Here is a 20,840-nt window from a genome sequence, read left to right as displayed (position 1 = left end):
GACAGTAACTAAATTAATAGTTCTTTAGGGTTATTACAGGGAAGGTTTGAGGGTAATGAGAGCAAATAATAATGGATACAAGAAGGGAGAAATGTTCTAAAGTTGATTGTAGTGAGAATTGTACAACTCTTTCAATGTATCTAAACCATTTAATTGTATGGTATGTGAATTAAATGTTCATAAAGCTGTTTTAAAACACCCAGTGGACATGGACACCTGTCCCTCCTCCCCCCCCCCCCCGAAGAATTATTTCAGAGGACAGTAATGAATCTACAGCTCCAGGAGAGGGACATGTCTGATCAGAGCACATGGGGAAGAAAGAGTGGAGCACATCCTGGCCCACCAAACCTTGAGGACGATATTCCCGCTCAGAGCAGCCAATCCACAGAGAAGACCACATGGCCAGCCCCACTATGAGACACAACATCCCTCACTGACCCATAGCCCTACAGGGGACAACACTGGAGATACAGTGTGGGAATTCCATCCGATCTGATCCCAACACACTGAGGCAAAACACTAAGGGTGTGGAAGAGAACAGCAAGGGGAACAGAACAATGAAGTCCCCAGGGAATACCAAAAATAGACTTTGGGGCCAGGGCTTGGTACCCCATCAGACTCAACTGGAAAATACTCCTAAAGGCCAACAAACAGTCCTTGAACTAACTATAAACTTTTATTTCTTGTTTTGTTTTTTGTCATTGGCTTGTTGTTTTGTTTTCCTTTGTTGCTTGGTTTTGCTCTGTCTTGTTTTTGTGTGTGTTATTATATCCACAGGTCTGTCTAAATAAGATAGGCTAGATGAACGATCTGGAGGAGAAAACAATGGGACGGGCAGTTCCGGGGGGGCCATGGGATAGGGGGAGAGTTAACAAACCCAGGGACAAGGGAACAGCAAGTGATCCAAATAAGTGGTGAGGAGAGCGTAAGAGGCCTGGTAGAGCTTGACCAAGGGTAATATAACTGAGAGGAATTACTGAAACCCAAATGAAGACTGAACATGATAATGGGACAAAAGGAAAGTAAAAGGAAATAGAGGAAAGAGCTAGGAGGCTAAGGGAATTTATAGAGTATAAATAAAGGCATGTACATATGTAAATATATTTATATATGAGGATGGGTAAATAGACCTGTGTGCATATATGCATAGGTTTAGTATTTAGGTAGCAGATGGACATTGGGCCTCCACTTGAGTACTTCTTCAATGCAAGAATACTTTGTTCTATTAAACTGGCATTCTATGATGCTCAACTTCGGGCCATAATTGCTGAAGACAAAGCAGGTACCGCACTATCAAAAGATGTAGCATCTGGGGTCTTAAAGGCTTGAAGGTAAGCAAGTGGCCACGTAGCTCAGAAGCAACAAAGCCCACATGGAAGAAGCACACCAACCTGCATGACCTGCGTGATCAGGAGGTGCCAAAGGGATCAGTTATCAGGCATCAAAAAGAAAAAAATATATCATTGTGAATAAGGGTGAGTGTGAGGTAGAGACCCAATGCCCATCTGTAGGCATTTGGACATTCCCTTATGGGTCGCAGGGAGGAGACGAGCCAGTCAGGGTGCAGTGTAGCAATGATGAAAAATACAACTTTCCTCTAATTCCTAAATACTTCCTCCCCACCTACTAGCATGATTCCAATTCTGCCTTACAAATCTGGCTAGACCAGAGGATGTACACTAGTACAGATAGGAACTAGAAATCCAGGGAATCCAGGGTGGAGGATCCCTTCAGGACCAGTGGTGAGAGTGGTGATACAGGGAGGGTGGAGGGAGGGTGGGGTGCGAAAGGGGAACCGATTACAAGGATCTACATATAACCTCCACCCTGGGGTCGGACAACAGAAAAGTGGGTGAAGGGAGAAGTCGGACAGTATAAGATATGACAAAATAATAATTTATAAATTATCAAGGATTCATGAGGGAAGGGAGAGGGGGAGGGAGGGGAAAAATGAGCTGATACCAGGGGCTTAAGTGGAGAACAAATGTTTTGAGACTGATGAGGGCAATGAATGTACAAATGTGCTTTACACAATTGATGTATGTATGGATTGTGATAAGAGTTGTATGAGCCCCTAGTGAAATGATTAAAAAAAAAAACCCAGTGGAGTGAAAAATAAAGTACATTTAATTGGCAAAATTAAAAACCATAAATTCAGTGAAGAAGTTTTTTTTCTGTGAAGTCATCCTATAGATATTTAAAATAAAAATACTCTAAAATAAACATATAATTTCATTTTGTGGAAAAATTATGTTGCTAATAATAATGCCACACAGGGGAGATGAAAAGACAATTCATACACCAAGAAATGCATTTATTCTTCATTCAACAAGCAAGTATCTAATGACTGACTGACTAAGAAAAAATTTCAGTTGCACTAGAAATCATCAAAGAAAGCATAGGAAAGCAACACAAAAAGACCCACTACTTTTACCTTTTAAATGAATGATTAACAAATAAACCCCAGTGCTGGCAAGAACACAAGGAAATAGCCATTTACATTTAGCTCTGTAGGAGTGTAGCTGGTACGGTTTTTCTAGGGAGTAAACAGGAAAGCATATTAAAAGCTTTAATGTGCTCATAGCCTTGCAATCATCAACTTAATTTTATTTTACTTTTTGTTATGGTTTGCTTGAAAGTTTACTGCGCAAATGAGGTTTCCATTCAACAATTTATCCACATTTTGTTTCAGGATATTGGTTTAGTTCCTTCAGAGTGACGGCTTTCTTCCTACTTTCTCCAAGCATGCTCATGTTTTTGACCTTTCCTGCTCATGTGCTTTTGAGCTTGTTTTGGGGCAAATACTACCTACCCTATTGGTCATTTAGTAAGGCTAATCGTAGTGAGAAATACATTCCTTTCCTAATGTTATTTACTTTGTAGGCATGTCTCTTGTTTAGCTAACGAGCCTTGGTGGCTTAGTGGGTTAAGCATTAGGCTGCTAACCACAGGTATTTGGTTCAAACCCACCAGTCACTCAATGGGAAAAAATTGAATCTATCTGTTTCCTTAAAGATGTCCAGTTGGAACCGATTACAAGGATCTACATGTGACCTTCTCCCTGGGGGACGGACAACAGAAAAGCGGGTGAAGGGAGACGTCAGACAGAGAAAGATATTACAAATTAATAATTTATAAATTATCAAGGGTTCATGAGGGATGGGGGAGCAGCGGGGAGGGAGGGGAAAAATGAGGAGCGGATGCCAGGGACTTACGTGGAGAGCAAATGTTTTGAGAATGATGAGGGCAACGAATGTACAAATGTGCTTTATAAAATTGATGTTTGTATGGATTGTGATAAGAGTTGTGTGAGCCCCTAATAAAACGATAAAAAAAAAGAAATAAAAATCACTTCCAGTTTTGGAAGCCGTAAGAAGTTCTACTCTGTCCAGTAGAAGCCCTATGTGTTATATAACACTCTGCAGGAGTGGGTGGGCATAGTTTGGCTGAAAGTTGATTCTGGGCGTGGGTTCAGCTTCAGGCTGGCAAGGTATCTAAGGGTCACAGTTTCTAGAGTACTACTCGTTTCTATCAGATGAAAAAGTCTGTTTTATGTGGGTGTGCACACTTAATTTATGATTTTCAATTCTATTTTGTTTCCCCATCTTTCCACTTTTCTCGGACGTTTTACTGTGATCCTGAGCAGAGCTGTTAACCAGGCACCATCTATGGCCTGGTCACAGCATCACAGAGTCTTTGGCTCATGTGTTTTCTTGAATCTTTGGTTTTCTTCACTCTTCTTACTCTGGGTTAAGAGAGATCAATAGTTGCAGCTAAATTGGCTGCTGTTAAGTATTTAAGACTCCAGTAAATACTCACCAAAGTAGAACATAGACTATTAACTTCTCTCACAAAATTATGCCAGTTTACCTAGGTGTTCCCTCAGCCTGTGGTCCTTGGTCCATTCTCTCCAGGTGTTCAGTTATGGCTGAGAAATTTTCATAACGTTGCTGGTATTTTCTACAATACCTTTGAATATATTTGCAGTACCATAAGTAGATATGTTGAAGTGGTCCCTACTTACTCATAATTACCCTGTGTACAACAGAACAAAACACACTCTGGTGCTGTACCATCCTTACAATTGTTCTATTGTTGCATCTACTGGGTCAGTCCATCTTATTAAGGGTCTTTCTCTTTTTTTGCTGTGCCTCTATTTTGCCAAACATGATGTCTTTTCCCAGGGTGTCTCCTGATAACATGTCTCGCCTTCCTCATTTCAAAGGAGCCTATTGGCTGTACTTCTTATAAGTCAGATTTGTTCGTTCTTCTGGCAGTCTATAGTACTTTCAATAAGCTTCATCAGCACCATAATTCAAAAACATCAGTTCTTCTATGGTCATCGTTAGTCACTGTCCCACGTTCACATGCATATGAAGTGAATAGAAATACCATGCTGTGGGTCAAGTGCACAATAGTCCTCAAAGAGAAATGCTTTTTGCCAAACTTATACATACAGCCTCTGAAATCTTAGGGGGCAACGCTAACCTGTTCTATAAGGTTGCTATGAGTCAGAATTGACTCAATGACAGTGGGTTTGATTTTTTTGTTTATTAATCCTATTGGTTAAGTGTCATTCCCCCTTTGCTTATTTTTTGTTTTTTTTGTTTGTTTTTTTTTTGAGAGAGAGAGAGAGATCAGAAATTTCTTGGGCCATATAGTTAACAGTAGTAAAGCTGGGATTGGAACCCATTTGCTAGTAAGTTGTTTGGATCTCAAATCATAAATTATACTATATATGGTCTTTCACATAAAGAGAGGCTGAGCAGAAGTTTCCAAGTTCAGTTAAAAATATTACAGCTTATTTAAATTTGGTTCTTGCTCATAAGTAGACACTTCTCCCTATTATTTAAAACTAGGTAAATAAAATGCTTCAAATATAATTTCATAAACCCAGTAAGAACTATACCAGTTTTACAACCTTTTCTTTTGTAAAGTACTATTTATACAACCCCTGACTTAACAGTTGACCAACCCATCTTGTCTTACTATATTTTGAATTTAGCAGAAATCGATTTAGCAAAGTGCTGAAACCTCTAACTCTTAATACTTGTGGCATAGTAAAAGAAACAGATTTGGGGCTTTTAGGTGTGTGCGGCGTACAGCCTGTCTAGGAATTGGCGCTATTCTCACTGTTGATTATGCTTACAGGTGTCATGGCTTGCCAGGGGAGATAATTTCTACCAAGTGGAGATTTCTTGAAGATAGCCTTCAGCTTTTTTATATTAGAAATGCAATAACTAATAATGATAATAGTTAACATTTATTGAGTTCTTATTATGTGCCAGGCATAGTACTAATTGCTATCTGTGTGAGTGGAATACAGCTAATACAGTGATACGGTTTCAAAAGTTTTCTCCAATAAAATGTGTATAATTTAAGATTATATATTTTAATTTTTCTTCTAGATTGATTTATCCTTTTAATTATTAGTAAGACACAATTGGTAAAATGATGTACACATATAATAATCATTAAGTATAAAAAATAAAATTTATAAGCATTGTGGCTCTTGGTGAGTTGTGTGGGTATTTGCTGAGATAATTTTTAAGTGCCTTGGGAAACATTATTAATGCCAATCTTTTGATAAGTTTCTTTGCTTAGAGCAGCAGTTCTCAATCTGGGTTGTGACCTATTTGGGGGTGTGTCAAACAACCCTTTTACAGGGTTTCGCTTGATTCATAACAGCAGCAAAATTACAGTTTTAAAGTATCAACGAAAATAATTTTATTGTTAGGGTCACCACAACATGAGCAACTGTATTAAAGGCATTAGGAAGGTTGAGAACCATTGGTTTAGAGCCTTAGTTTTCCCATTTAGGTTTTTTGCCTAGGGCAATTAGATACCATGGTAGTATCCGGGTGGTCACGAGAATGTCTCTTTCCTACGAGGGACTTCACAAAGTTCATGGGAAAATTTCATTCTTTTAATCATTTTCTGATGATTTTTTTAAGCTACATTGTATAAAGTATGAAAAACGTGACAAGAGATAGGAAAGGAAGACTCCTACAGCCCTTAGTCCTAAGTGTTCAGAGAGATAGTGTTTTAGAAAAGAGTACCTGTGACCTTTTAGGTTGGGAAAAAATCTTTCATGGCCTGGGGAAAATGGTTCTTTGATTTGCTTACCAGGAAAGAGAGCAAGCAAAGGCAGGAGGGATTGTAGATTTCCTAGTGTGAATGTCACATTCTCTGACTAAATTGGTTCCTGGGTGGTATCAGCAGTTGATGATCATCTGCTAACTTAGGTTGGCACTTTGAACCCACCCAAGGTGCTTCAGAACAGCTTGGTGATCAGCTTTCTTAAGGATAACAGCCAAGAAAATTCTATGGAGCAGTTCTCTGTAGTACATGGTGTCACTGTGAGTCAAAGTGGACTTGATGGCAAAGTTTTTCGGGTTTTTTTTTTTATGAATGGTTGGCTTTACTTATTTTTTAACTAGCTAAGTTGCAAGCAGATGTTTTAAGCTTCCTTTTCAGAGGTTGGCTTGGCTGATTATGGGGACTTGGATGCTCAGCTTCCTTGAAGCCCACATGTTGGAACTGGAGCCAGGGAATATGATCAGAAGCCACTAGGGAAGAACGTCCCCTGTGTGCAGAGGCTGAAGAGTCAACCAAGGCTGACAGGGGACTGTGGCTTTAGAGTGCCCTCTTATCATTCTGGGTATATGTTGAATCAGTGGCTGATAAAAATTTGTGTTCAGACAATCTCCAAAATTACTGTATATATTCGAGTATAAGCTGGCCCGAATATCAGTTGAGGCACCTAAATTCACCACAAAACAGCATTAAAAGCGTGCTGAAAAACTCGGCTTTTACACAAGTATATATGGTACTTCTAATTCTGAAACTTTGATTTTTTCTGAACAAACTGTCTATACAGTCTACCATTGAAAGTAGGTAACAAATACAAATTGAGATGTTTTGTCTCATTTAAAAAATATTAAAAGTATATATAGTGGTTAATATCTAGCAGCTCCATGCCTGGCCCCTTGTTAACCATGTTGGTCTCTGTGATTTTTATTTTTTGTTTTCCTTTTTATTGTGATTTGGATGCAAGTTTACAAAGCATTTGAGTTTCACATTCAGTGGTTCACTCACATTTTTTCATGTCATTGGTTTCAATCCCCTCAATGTAATAGCACTCTTCTCATTTTCTTCCTGGTTTCCCATTTCCATTTGTCCTTCCTTTTCTGGTTTCTGAACTTTGCTTTGGGGCAGTTGCTGCCCTTATGCTCTTATATGATTGGTTGTTCTGAGGAGCACGTACCTCAGGAGTTTTGCTCTTCACTTTATAGGGCTGTCTGTTGTCTGACTAAAAGGAGACGATGGGTTCAGTTCCAAGCTTGAAGGATGTCTAAGGACCATAGCTATTGGAGTTGCCTCCGTCTCTATCAGACCAGTAAGTGTGATTTTTAAAAAATGATTTTGAATTTTGTTTTACAGTTTTCCCCATTTCTGTCGACCTTCTACTGTGAACCTATCAGAGTGGTTGGTAGTAGTAGCCTAGTGCCATCTAGTTCTTCCGGTCTCCGACTTTGGCTCTCAAGTCCTAAGTTGAGACTATTTGGTCCTTCTCTGTTTAGCTCCAAGGTATGTGAGCAATCATTTTTAGTAGAAGTGTTTATTGATATTCTCTGTTGACCATTCTTTACCATCATATTTGCATTTATTTCTTTAATCATGGCTTTCTTTCATTTTGTGAACATATTTAGGGTGGTTACTTTGAAGTCTTCTGAAAAATCTGACATCTCTCATATAGTAGTGTCTATTGCTTGCTTTTTTTCTTGGTGTGTGGATTATACTTTCCCTTTATTTGCTTGTCTCATAATTTTGTGTTTAAATCTGTATGTTTTAGGTATGTTTTGCGGCTTCAAAGATTTTGTAGAAAAAGAGAATTAAAAGAAAATCCAGATATTACCTTTCCCTACTTCCCAGATTTGTTGTTATTTGATTGTTTATTTGTTTAGTGACTGATTGGTTTATTTTAATGATGCCCTACCCCTGCCCCAAACAAAACAAAACAAACTCATTTCCATGGAGTCAATTCTGACTTATAGCCACTCTGTAGAGCAAGGTTGAATTGCCCTTTTGTTGCTGAGATTATAACTCTTTATCGGAGTAGAAAACTTCTTGTTTGCCCTGACGAGGGGCTGATAGTTTTAAACTGCTGACCATGTGATTAGCAGCCCAACATGTAACCACTGTGCCATCAGTGCTTTCAAGAGGGTCTCTTTCTTTCCTTCTTCCTATCCTGTCCTCTCTTTCCCTTTCTTATCCTGTCGGCTGATTGCTCGGTTTTCATTTATTTTCAACAATTGCTCTACAAATGAAATTATGGTTCCTTTGAAGGAATTATTTAATATTCTAACTTCAGAAAGACTCCTCCAAGCTGTTTCATTCCCTAGTTCTCTTTTGGAAACTAATGATTTACAGTTAGCTTATACCCAGGAATATCTTCTCAATTGCCTTTAACCACAATCTCCATAAGAAAGCACTTCAACTGGGTGCTAAGTGGAGAATGAGCTTTGATTAACTCTGGTATGAAATCTGAGAGGAGGTAAAGAAGGTACAGTCTTGATTCAACTACCACAGGTCTTTCAATTTACAGAATTTCTGCCTAATTTTTTCAATAGATATTTATTTTCTTTTAAAATGTATTTTTATTAAATACTTTTATTGGGGGCTCTTACATCTCTTATCACAATCCATACATTCATCCGTATATGTAGGATAATTTCTAGAGTTTTTATATGTTTGAGATTAAAAAAAAATACTTTGTGCCAGTTTTACTCGGAAGCATATCCGCAGAACTTCTCATGCTGGCCTTGCAGAGCTAATCCCTTTTTCTGTAGAGGGTGTACATGTTGTTGTTTTTAACCTTTGTTCAAATACACGTAATCAAAATTTTGCCATTTCAGTCATTTTTAGGTGTACAATTCAGAGACATAAAGTTTCATGTTATGAAACTTTAAATATTAAAAAAAGTTACATCACCCAAATAGAAAATCCAGTGTCCTTAAGCAATAACTCCTCCTTCTCCTTTCCCTCTAGTCCATTGGTTTTCAACCTTCCTAATGTCATGACCCTTTAAATACAGTTCCTCATGTTGTGGTGACCTTCAACCATAAAATTATTTTCATGCTACTTCATAACTGTAATTTTGCTACTGTTATGAATTATAATGTAAATAACTGATGTGCAGGATCTATTTTCATTGTTACAAATTGAACATAATTACAGCATAGTGGTTAATCACAAAAACAATATATAATTCTATATTGTGAAGTATTTACATCTAATTACAAATAAATAAAGTTTTGACTTGAAGCATTGTGTAGCATGGGTAACAGTCTTCACACTAGGGCTTGTATGTGGGTGGGCCCACCTGGAGACAGATAGAGGAGCAGTGTCGTGGTTCCTAAGACCATCAGAAATATGTGTTTTCTGATGGTCTTAGGGGACCCTTGTGAGAGGGTCACAACCCATAAGTTGAAAACCATTACTCTAGTCCCTGGTAACCACTAATAAACATTTCTCTGTATGTATGCATTAGCCTAGTATGGTAGTTACATAATTTCATGTCAACTTGATATGTAGAAGTGTAGGGCTGGAGTCTCAACTGTCAATCAGGTCACAACCTGATGGTACCTCCTTGTGAGCATGGCCTTCTCATAAGGAGGATCCTGGGAACCTCCTCTTTGTCTTTCTGCCTTCACCTTCCTGTTGTTGAGCCACTTGGGGCTGAGACCAGCTATGGAGTAGTCACGGTTGGATTCACACAACTCTGTAACCACCAGCTTGTGATCTCCCTGCATTCTGCATTATTGCATGTGGCTATGTGAGTCTGAAGAGGGATTTATGGACTAGTATCGGACTTGATCTGGACTGGGCTAGGATGTTTGTTTGATATGCAATTACTTCTTGATAATAAAGCTCTCTCAGCACACCTGGGCCCACCAAGCTCAGAGGACGATAGCCCAGCTCAGAGGGCCCAATGTACAGAGAGAACAATATAGCCAGCCCCAAGGCAAGATGCGACATCTGCACTGACCCATGGCCCTACACGGGACAGCACTTGAGACACAGTGGGGAATGTGCGACTGAGCTGGCCCCACCACACTGAGGCAAACACTGAGGGCGTGCAGTAGAGCAGTAGGAGAGGCAGAGCAAGGAGATCCCGAGGGAGTATAAAGGATGGACTTTGGGGCCAGGACGTGGCACCCCACCAGACTCATCTGGAAAACACTCCTATATTTATGATTATTGGGGAAATAAACCTATGTGCATATATTTATAAGTTCAGTAGTAGGGTAGCAGGTGGACATTGGGCCTCCTCGCGCGTACTCCCTCAATACAAGAGCACCTTGCTCAGCTAAACGGTCATTCCATGATACCCACCTTCCCGACATGATCACTGAAGACAGATGTGTGCACAAGAAAGCTGATGGTGTGCATGGGTTTGGATTTGTGGCAGGTCCAATCCCATGGGCCTCTCACAGTGTCCCATGCCAAATCAAACTGTAATCCCGAACCATTGCCTGGCTTTATACCCTGTGTGCTTCAGGCGCTGAAGTGGGTTGCACAGTGAAAAAAAAAAAAGAAAAAGAAAGCTGATGGTGCCCGGCTATCAATAAGATATAGCGTCTGGGGTCGTAAAGGCTTGAAGGCAAACAAGTGGCCATCTAGCTCAGAAGCAACAAAGCCCACAGAGAAGAAGCACACAAGCCTAAGTGAAAACGAGGTGTTGAAGGGATCGGGTAGCAGACACCAAAGAACAAAAACCATCATTGTGTGATCACCTTCCCCACATAAATGCTGACGATGAATGTGTGCATAAGTAAGTGTGGTGAAGAAGGCTGATGGTACCTGGCTATCAAGAGATATAGTGTGTGGTGACTTAAAGGCTTGAAAATAAACAAGTGGCCATTTAGCTCAGAAGCAACGAAACCCACATGGAAGCAGCACACCAACATGTGTGATCATGAAGGGCCGAGGGGACCAGGTTTCAAGCAACAAAGGGAGCGGGGGTGGGGGGTGGGGAATGATATCATTGTGAATGAGGGGAGCGCATGATGGGGACCCAATGCCCATCTGTAGACAAGTGGACATTCCTTGAAGAGGGGTAGTGGGGAGAAGATGAGTCATTCAGGATTCAGTGTAGCAATAATGAAACTCACAACCTTCCTCTAGTTTTTAACGCTTCCTCTCCCACAACTATCATGATCCCAATTCTACCTTGCAAACCTGGTTAGACCAGAGGATGCACAGCGGTACAGTTGGTATCTGGAAACACAGGGAATCTAGGACAGATGAACCCCTCAGGACCAACAGTGAGAGTGGTGATACCTGGAGGGAAGGGGGTTTCGAAAGGGGGAACCGATCTCGGGAATCTACATATAACCTCCTCTCTGGGGAATGGGCAACAGGAAGGTGGGTGAAGGGAGACGCTGGGCAGTGTAAGATAAAATAATAATTTATCAATTATTAAGAGTTCTTGAGGGAGGGGGAGCGGGAAGGGAAGGGGAGGGAAAAAAGGAAAATGAGCTGATTCCAGGAACCCAAGTAGAAGGCGAATTTTGAGAATGATTAGGGCAACAAATGTATAAGTGTGCTTTACGCAATTTATGTATGCATGGATTGTGATAAGAGTTGTATGAGCCCCAATAAAATGATTTCAAGCAAACAAATAAATAAAAAGCATCCTTGGTGGAGGGGGAAAAAAATAAAGCTCTCGTACACATATGAGTGTCACTGGATTTGTTTCTCTAGTCAACCTGGCCTAGCACACCTAGTATAGATATTCATATAAGTGAGATATATAATATTGTTCTTTTATATTTTATCTACCGTATATACTCAAATATAAGCCAACCTGAATATAAGCCGAGGTACCTAATTATTACCTGGGAAACCAGAAAAACTGACTGACTCGACTATAAGCCTAGGGTGGAAAATGCGGAAGCCATTGGTGAGTTTCAATAATCAAAACAAATGCAACTAAAATTGCTAAAAATTGAGACATCAGTGGGTTAATGTATTTAAATATTTATTTTAAATAAATAAAAAAACATAAATAAAAGGACAAGTCATTTAACAGTAAACCAGCACAGTAAGTGGAAAATAGGTTCAACAAAAACAATAAGGTATCAACAATGATACCTTAAGATTACTATTCTCTCAGCTCAATCAGCAACCAAGCTAAAATGTAAAGAGTTAAAATCCTTCAAAACTGGATTACTCCTCATCATCTGTATCCCAATGCAGAGCTTCAGCTGGTGTGAGGTCATCATAGACTCTGTCCTCACTGAGATCGTCGTCATCACCATCACTGCTGCCATTTTCATACAAAGTGCAGTCTTCACTGCCATCCATAGCATTACTAATACTACATTTCTGGAAGGCACGTCACCATGTCTTCTGGAATGTCTTTCCATGCATCTCGAACCCACTTGCTATTAACTCTATGTCAGGCTTCATGAGATGTCCTTTTGTTAGTCCGCCTGACCAGATGACATCCATTCATGCCACACCCTTTGCACATGGTCTTTAAAAGGCTTATTCAAAGATACATCCAGAGGCTGCAGTACAGATGTAAGCCCACCTAGAATAACAGCTAAAGTAACTTTACTAGATTTTGCCAGGTTTTTTTATGTCATCTGATGGGTGGGTTCTGAACATATCCCAAACAAGTCACGATGGCTTTTTCTTTAAGGCTGCTCCTGGTTGTCGGTTCCAAATTTCTTCCAGCCATTTTTTTGTTCCGTCTTCATCCATCCATCCTTTAACATGTGCATGCACAGTAATTCTTGGTGGGAAATTGATCTTTTTAGGCAAATTCTTTCTTTTAAAAATAATGACAGGACACAGCTTAGTTCCATTAGCCAAACATGATAGAACAACTGTGAAGTTTTTTTTTCATTTCCTGTGGTTTTGAGAAAAACGGCTTTTTTTCTCCTAAACTTGCCATAGTTCTGTTGCTTGGGAGATCAAAAGTCATGGCAGTTTCATCCATATTCCCTATATCTTCCAGGTCATAATTATAAATCCTTCTTAGTTTTATAATAAATGACTGGAATGACATAATCTTTTCAAGGTCTTGTGGCAATTTCTGGGAAATCTTTTTCTTTGTTTCAAACATAGTAGTTCAAACCTATTCATGAAGTGGGTACACCATCCTACTGACGCAGCAAATATTTTAGTGCCTGGTGCTTTATTTTTGTCATCCTTAACCATTTGTAGAGCACATATGTGGATTCCCATGCTTGTTACGCAGTAACCATTTTGATGACACTGCATAACCCATTTATGCAATTCACTCTCTAGAGCCCCATAAAAAGATTTTAAAACCACAATGAGCTTTTTTAACTTTTGGAATCTGTTCCGAGTCATTTTGGAATCTGTTCATTCATTTTCCGCCACTCCCTCACTTGCTTTTCGTCAACACAGAAATCCCTACTTGCAGTACTGCTCTTGATACAACCTTCATTTTGAAACCAGCCTCATATGACCAGCATTTTTGTTTTGATTCAAGAGTATCAATTTCTAATTGGATAAAAAAAACAAGACTTTGAAAAATAACTTTAATGGTAATGCTCCTCCCCCCCCCCCCCCCCCGCCCCCGTGACATGTTAGCCGGGAGGAGTTGGGGAGTCCGTGTGGGCGGGGGATGCGGGATGTGATTTAACACAGAGACCAGAGGGGAGATATGGAGCAAAGTCACAGACACATCCTTACCAGTTCAGCTGCCAGCGTCTAAGTGAATCACTACTGGTGTTTCTACGAATTGGAGCCACCCACGTCATAGGATGGCTCTGATTGGTTAGATGTGAGTAAACAGACATTCAAAGCCCTGCAGTGTCAGCGATCACCCGCGAGATAACAGGCGCTTCTCCCATTACCTAGGGGGCCCCAGCGAGATGTTACACCTCGCTGGGGTACCACTGACCTGTGTATAAGCCACACCCCAGTTTTTCAGCACATTTCTTGTGTTGAAAAACTCAGCTTATGCATGAGTGTATACAGTATTTCATCTGATATAGTGTTGTAAGGTTCATGCAAATGGTTGGATGTGTCAGAACTTCATAGGACCCACCTGGGTCATCGAGGATGCTCTTTTCAAAATCCTAACTTTAAAACTATATTTTAAAATATATTTATTTTATTAAATACTTTTGGGGGCTCTTAATCTCTTATCACAATCCATGCATTCATCCTTTGTGTCAAGCATGTTTGTACATGTTTCCATCATCATTTTCAAAGCATTTTCTTTCTACTTTTGCCCTTTTATCAGCTCCATATTTTTCCCCTTCCTTGCCCTTCCTCCCTCCCTCCCTCCCTCATGATTCCTTGATAACGTTCTAGATTATTATTTTCATATCATGCATCACCCTCTGTCAATCTTCACCCACTTTTCTGTTGTTTGTCCTCCTGGGAGGGGGTTACATGTTGATCCTTGTGATCGATTCCCCTGTGTCCCCTCACCTTCCCCTTATCCTCCTGGTATCTCTATTCTCATTGTTGGTCCTGAGGGGTGTATCTATTCTGGATTTCCTGTGTTGTGGACTCTTAGCTGTACCCATGTACATGTTCTAGTCTAATCTGATTTGTAAGGTAGAATTGAGGTCATTATAGTGGGGGGTAGGAAGCATTAAAGAACTAGAGGAAGTTGTATGTTTCATCAGTGCGATATTGCACCCTGACTGGCTTGTCTTTTCTGTAATGGGATGTCCACTCCGCACTCCCCATCATTCACAATGCCAAGATTTTTAGTTCTGGGTCTTTGATGCCTGATACCTGATCTCATTGACACCTCATGATCACACAGGTGTGCTTCTTCTATGTGGGCTTTGTTGCTTCTGTGCTAGATGGCCGCTTGTTTATCTTCCAGCCTTTAAGACCCCAGACACTATCTTTTGATAGTCGGACACCATCGACTTTCTGCACCACATTTGCTGTGCACTCATTTTGGCTTCAGCGATTGTGTCGGGAGAGTGAGCATCTCAATGCTGGGTTATTAGAACAAAGTGTTCTGGTGTTAACGGAGTACTTGAGTTGAAGCCCAATGTCCATCTGCTACCTTAATACTTAACATAGATCTATTTTCCTATTGTTATATATAAATATATTTACATATGTACATGCCTGTATTTAGACCTCTATAAATGTCCTTTGCCTCCTAGTTCTCTCTTCTATTTCCTTTCACTATCTTCTGGTCCCACTGTTATGTTCGACCTTCATTTCAGTTTAGTAATTCCTTGCTGTCACATTGCTCTTAATTAAACTCCACTAGGCATCCTATGCCCTTTTCTCCATTGATTTTAGTTCACTTCTGTTCCCTTGTCCCTGGGTTTGTTGACACCCATCCCCCTTTCCTTTTTTAACTCCTTCTCCCATGTCCCCCTGGAACCATCAGTCCCGTTGTGTACATCTCCGAATTGTTTACCCCGCTTATCTTTTCTAGACAGACATGCAGAGACATTAATAAGCGCAAAAACCAGGCAAAGCTAAACAAAACAATAAAGGAAGACAAACCAACAACAAAAACAAAAACCAAAATGCCAACAACTAATAGAAAGCCAATGACAATAAAGGAAAAGCCTATGCAAATAGCTCCTGGTCTTTTTTTTTTTTTTTACCTTTAGGAGTATTTTCCAGTTGAGTCTGATGGGGTGTCACACTCTGTTCCCAAAGTCTATTTTTGGTATTCCCCAGGGATTTCATTGCTTTGCTCCCCTTGCTGCTCTGTTGCATGCCCTTAGTGTTTCACTCCAGTGTGGTGGGGTCAGATCAGGCACAATTCCCACACTGTGTCTCCATTGTTGTCCCCTGCAGTGCTATGGGTCAGTGAGGGACATCATATCTCATGGTGGGGCCGGCCCTATGGTCTTTTCTGTGCATTATCTGTTTTGAGCAAGAATATCGTCCTTAGGCTTGGTGGGCCAGGATGTGTTTCCCTCATTCTCCATTCCTCTTCATTTCTCCTGTGTGCTCTGATCAGATGTGCCCCTCTCTCCAGTGCTGCCCTCTGAAGTGCATTCTTCTGGGGTGTGGGGATGGTGGTCCACATAATTGGGATTGGGGCCAGCCCCGCAGACCTCTCTATTGGTTTCCTGGTACATGCCATTATGTTGTATTCACTTCTTGGTGCACCAGGGGGAAGCCTGTTCTCTCGCTCCCTCTCCTGTGGAGATATAAACAATACCCTCCCCTTGGGTGGGTTAGTGCCTTGCTCCGCCCCCCCACCCATGTATTTTTCTTTTTTTTCTCTTTCCCCCTCCTGTGCAGCTGGCTGCTGTATGTATCCCTGGATTGGGTTTGGCCCCTGCCATAGTACCTGGACCTCACCCCAGGAATGTATGCATATGTATGCAGGAATGTATTCACCCCAGGAATGTATGCCCCATTTTTTAAGCTTAGCTCTGTGGACTCATGATGTACTTTTGTGCTTTGTTTACTTCACTCTGCATGATTTCCTCCAGTTCTTCCCATGCAGCGATGTGCTTCATGCGTTCATTACTGCTTTTTAGCGGTGCATAGTACTCCATTTTATGTACGTACCACAGTTTTTTTATCCATTTGTCTGGTGATGGAAATTTTGGATGTTTCCAACTCCTTGCAATTGTGAACTGTGCCATGATGAACATTAGCGCATAGATGTCTGGTCGTGGCTTGTTTCTTGCCTCTTCTGGGTATATGCCCAGTAGGGGAATTACTGGGTTGTATGGTAGCTTGATTTCCATCTGTTTTAAATATCGCTAAATTAATTTCCATAATGGCTGTACATACTTACAGGTTCACCAGCAGTGGACGAGAGTTCTTATCTCACTACAGCACCTCCAACACTTGTTACTTTCTGATTTTTTGAATTGTGCTATCTTTGAGGATGTTAAGTGGTATTCTCATAGTTGTTTTAATTTGCATTTCTCTTACGGCTAATGATCGGGAACACTTTCTCATATGTTTATTGATAATTGGGACCTGCCCCTGTGAAACTTCTGTTCAGGTCCTTTTCCTACCTCCTCAGTGGGCAATTAGTTTTTTTTCTTATTATAAGCTAGCATAGTATTATAAATTTTCATAATAAAGCCTGTGTCTGATGTGTGATTTTTAAAGATGTTTTCCCAGTACGTGGCTTCTTATTACTCTTTTGGTGAATTTTTTTGGTGTTCACAGGTGTTTTATCTTCGGTATATTCCACTTTTTAATTTGTGACTCCTCTGTATTTGTCTCCTTCTCTGTTTCTGGTAGCCTATGTATTCCCTGCACGAAGGTTCTCAGGTTTGTCCCAATTCCCTCATTATTGGCCCTAATGGTTTGGGGAGCCAACCTTGAGTTTATTTCAAGATCCTCACTTAGTTGCATCTTTAACCATATAACATAATACACATGGACTCTGTCAATATATGGGCATATCTATGCAGGTCACTATTACAGATAGGATGGCATTTTTGAGCCATTTAAAAATCGTTCTGTTCATATACTGTTCTTGATGATAATCTTCTGTGTTGAGTAGATTAGTGAGCCTTTTCTTTACCTGAAACCACTATGTTGAAGTGGTTTTATTTAGTGTGTTGTGGGACGTAAGGGTGTCATTATAATTAAGAAAGAAAAGATAAAGGCGTCATTGCCTAAAAAGTGGCCTATCTCTTTTTTTTTTAAACAATTTATTAGGGGCTCATACAACTCTTATCACAGTCCATACATATACATACATACATACATCAATTGTATAAAGCACATCTGTACATTCTTTGCCCTAATCATTTTTTTCTCTTCTTTTTTTACATTTTATTAGGGACTCATACAACTGTTACCACAATCCATACATATACATACATCAATTGTATAAAGCACATCCATACATTCCCTGCCCCAATCATTCTCAAAGCATTTGCTCTCCACTTAAGCCCTTTGCATCAGGTCCTCTTTTTTTTTCCCCCTCCCTCCCCTCTCCCCGCTCCCTCATGTGCCCTTGGTAATTTATACATCGTTATTTTGTCATATCTTGCCCTATCCGGAGTCTCCCCTCCCTCCCTTCTCTGCTGTCCCTCTCCCAGGAAAAAGGTCACATGTGGATCCTTGTAATCAGTTCCCCCTTTCCAACCCACTCACCCTCCACTCTCCCAGCATTGGCCCTCACACCCTTGGTCCTGAAGGTATCATCCACCCTGGATTCCCTGTGTCTCCAGCCCTCATATGTACCAGTGTACAGCCTCTGCCCTATCCAGCCCTGCAAGGTAGAATTCGGATCATGGTAGTTGGGGGGAGGAAGCATCCAGGATCTGGGGGAAAGCTGTGTTCTTCATCGGTACTACCTTGTACCCTAATTAACCCATCTCCTCTCCTAAACCCCTCTATGAGGGGATCTCCATTGGCCGACACTTGGGCCTTGGGTCTCCACTCTGCCCTTCCCCCTTCATTCACTATGGTGTGTGTGTGTGTGTATATATATATATACATATATACACACACACACACACATATATACACATACATACACACACACATATATTTTTTTTCCCATGATGCCTTATACCTGGTCCCTTGCCACCTCGTGATCGCACTGGCCAGTGTGCTTCTTCCATGTGGGCTTTTTTGCTTCTGAGCTAGATGGCCGCTTGTTCACCTTCAAGCCTTTAAGACCCCAGACACTATCTCTTTTGATAGCCGGGCACCATCAGCTTTCTTCACCACATTTGCTTATGCACCCATCTGTCTTCAGCGATCCTATCATGGAGATGTGCAGTCAATGATATGACTTTTTTGTTCTTTGGTGCCTGGTAACTGATCCCTTTGGGACCACTCGATCACCCAGGGTGGTGTGTTCTTCCATGTGGACTTTGTTGCTTCTGAGCTAAATGGCCGCTTGTTTATCTTCAAGCCTTGAAGACCCCAGTCACTATCTCTTTTGATAGCCGGGCACCATCAGCTTTCTTCACCACATTTACTTCTTCACCCCCTTTGGCTCCAGCAGTTGTGTCGGGAGAGTGAGCATCATAGAGTTCCAATTTAATAAAAGAAAGTATTCATGCATTGAGGGAGTGCTTGAGTAGAGGCCCAAGGTCCTTCCGCCACCTTAATACTTAACCTATAAATATAGACACATAGATCTATTTCCCCATCCTCCTATATATATTTGCATGTACATGTCTTTGTCTAGACCTCCATAAATGCCCTTTGACTCCTAGCTCTTTCCTCCATCTCCCTTGACTTTCCTCCTGCCCCACTACCATGCTTCGTCGCCACCTGGGCTAGAGTATACCTCTTCTCTAAGCAACCTTACCCTTGATCGTTCCCCACCCGGCCTGCCACTCCCCCCTCTCTACCATTTTGGGTCCCGTGTTTCTCCCTTGTCCCTGTGTTTGTTAACACCACTTCCTTACCCCACCTACCCCCCACCCCAATTCCCCCCGGAACTGTCGGTCCCGTTGTTTTTCCTCCAGATAGTTCATCCAGCCTGTCCTATTCAGACAGACCTTTGGAGACACTAACATGCAGGAAAACAAGACAGAGGAAAACAAAGCAACAGTATACAACCAGACAACAAAACAACAAAAACAAACCACTGACAAAGAACAGAACAAAACAGTTCACAAGAGAAAAGCTTGTAGTTAGTTCAGGGAATGTTTGCTGGCCCTTAGGAGCGTTTTCCAGTCCAGTCTGTTGGGGCATCACGCCCTGGCCCCAAGGTCCACTTTCAGCATTCCCTGGGAACCTTGCCACTCTATTCCCTTGCTGTTCCGCTGCACTCCCCCAGTGATTTGCCTCGGTGTGGTGGGATCAAGTCAGGTGCAAATCCCACACTGTGTCTCCGGTGCAGTCCCCTGTATTGCCCTTAGTCACTGTGGGGCATCATTTCTCATAGTGGGGCCAGCATGTTGTTCTCTTGTGGACTGGCTGTTCTACTCAGGAACATCATCCTCACGGCCTGGTGGGCCAGGCTGGGCCTATCTCTTTAAGAGCAATTAAGGGAACAAGCCCTCACCTCAACCCTGGGTTTGCTATTCACACTTCTCATAAAGTTCAATTCCCTGATTTCTCATAGTAACTAGAGCTTTTGTTTCCTTCTTCACATCTGATTGGGTGAGAGGCACTCCCTCATCTCACCCCACCCCTGGACATCTGTGTGAGATAGAGAAACTGGGGAAATGTGCTAGCACAGGAATGAGGGCATGTCATTTTAGGTCAAATAAATTTTTGAAAATACTTGTACTTATGTAAATATATGAACATATAACAATAGGGATGTAGGTCTATGTACATATATTACAGGTTAAATATGAAATACTCGCCTTCCTACCATGATTGCTGAAGACAAAATGGGTGAATTAGCTAATGTGATGCAGAAAGCTGACAAAAGATACAGTGTCTGTGGTCTTAAAGGCTTGAAGTTAAACAAGTGGCCATCTAGCAAGGAAACAACAAAGCCCACATGGAAGAAGCACACTAACCCATGTGATCACGAGGTGTCAAAGAAATCAGGTATGAGGCATCAGAAGACCCACAATAAACACCATTTTAATGCAAACGAGAGGGGTCGGAGTGGAGACTCAAACCCCATCTGTAGCCAATTGGACACCCCCTCTTGGCAGTTATATAATCTCCTGTCAACTTTCAGAGGGCTGGAGTCTGACCTGTCAATCAGGTTGTAGTTTGATGACCTCATTTGGGAGGCGCATAAGTAGATAAATAGCTCACTGGAGACCAGCTAGACTCTCTTTCCCTGTGAGACATTCCTGTTAACAAGACACATGGAGCTATGCTGATGGAAGCCAGAGCCTTGGAGCTGGAGGAGCCACGTGGAGACCCACACCAGCACTAAGATGCTTCTACCACCACTG

At 41.2% G+C, this 20,840-nt stretch overlaps 1 protein-coding gene and 1 non-coding gene across 4 annotated transcripts in view; both read left to right on the top strand.

Annotated features, from left to right (window-relative positions):
- The window catches only part of FANCC (FA complementation group C), a 375,212-nt gene that overhangs the window by 64,505 nt on the left and 289,867 nt on the right, over positions 1–20,840 (top strand). The gene's annotated exons all lie outside the window — the stretch shown is intronic.
- Positions 10,452–10,587, top strand: LOC142449641 (small nucleolar RNA SNORA42/SNORA80 family). Its single transcript, XR_012784766.1, has one exon. It is a non-coding gene; the product is annotated as a small nucleolar RNA SNORA42/SNORA80 family (small nucleolar RNA).

Source organism: Tenrec ecaudatus, chromosome 5 (genome assembly GCF_050624435.1).
Source record: "Tenrec ecaudatus isolate mTenEca1 chromosome 5, mTenEca1.hap1, whole genome shotgun sequence".
Lineage (NCBI taxonomy): Eukaryota > Metazoa > Chordata > Mammalia > Afrosoricida > Tenrecidae > Tenrec > Tenrec ecaudatus.
Note: the sequence above shows the minus strand (reverse complement) of the source record. Positions and strands in the feature narration are given on the sequence as shown.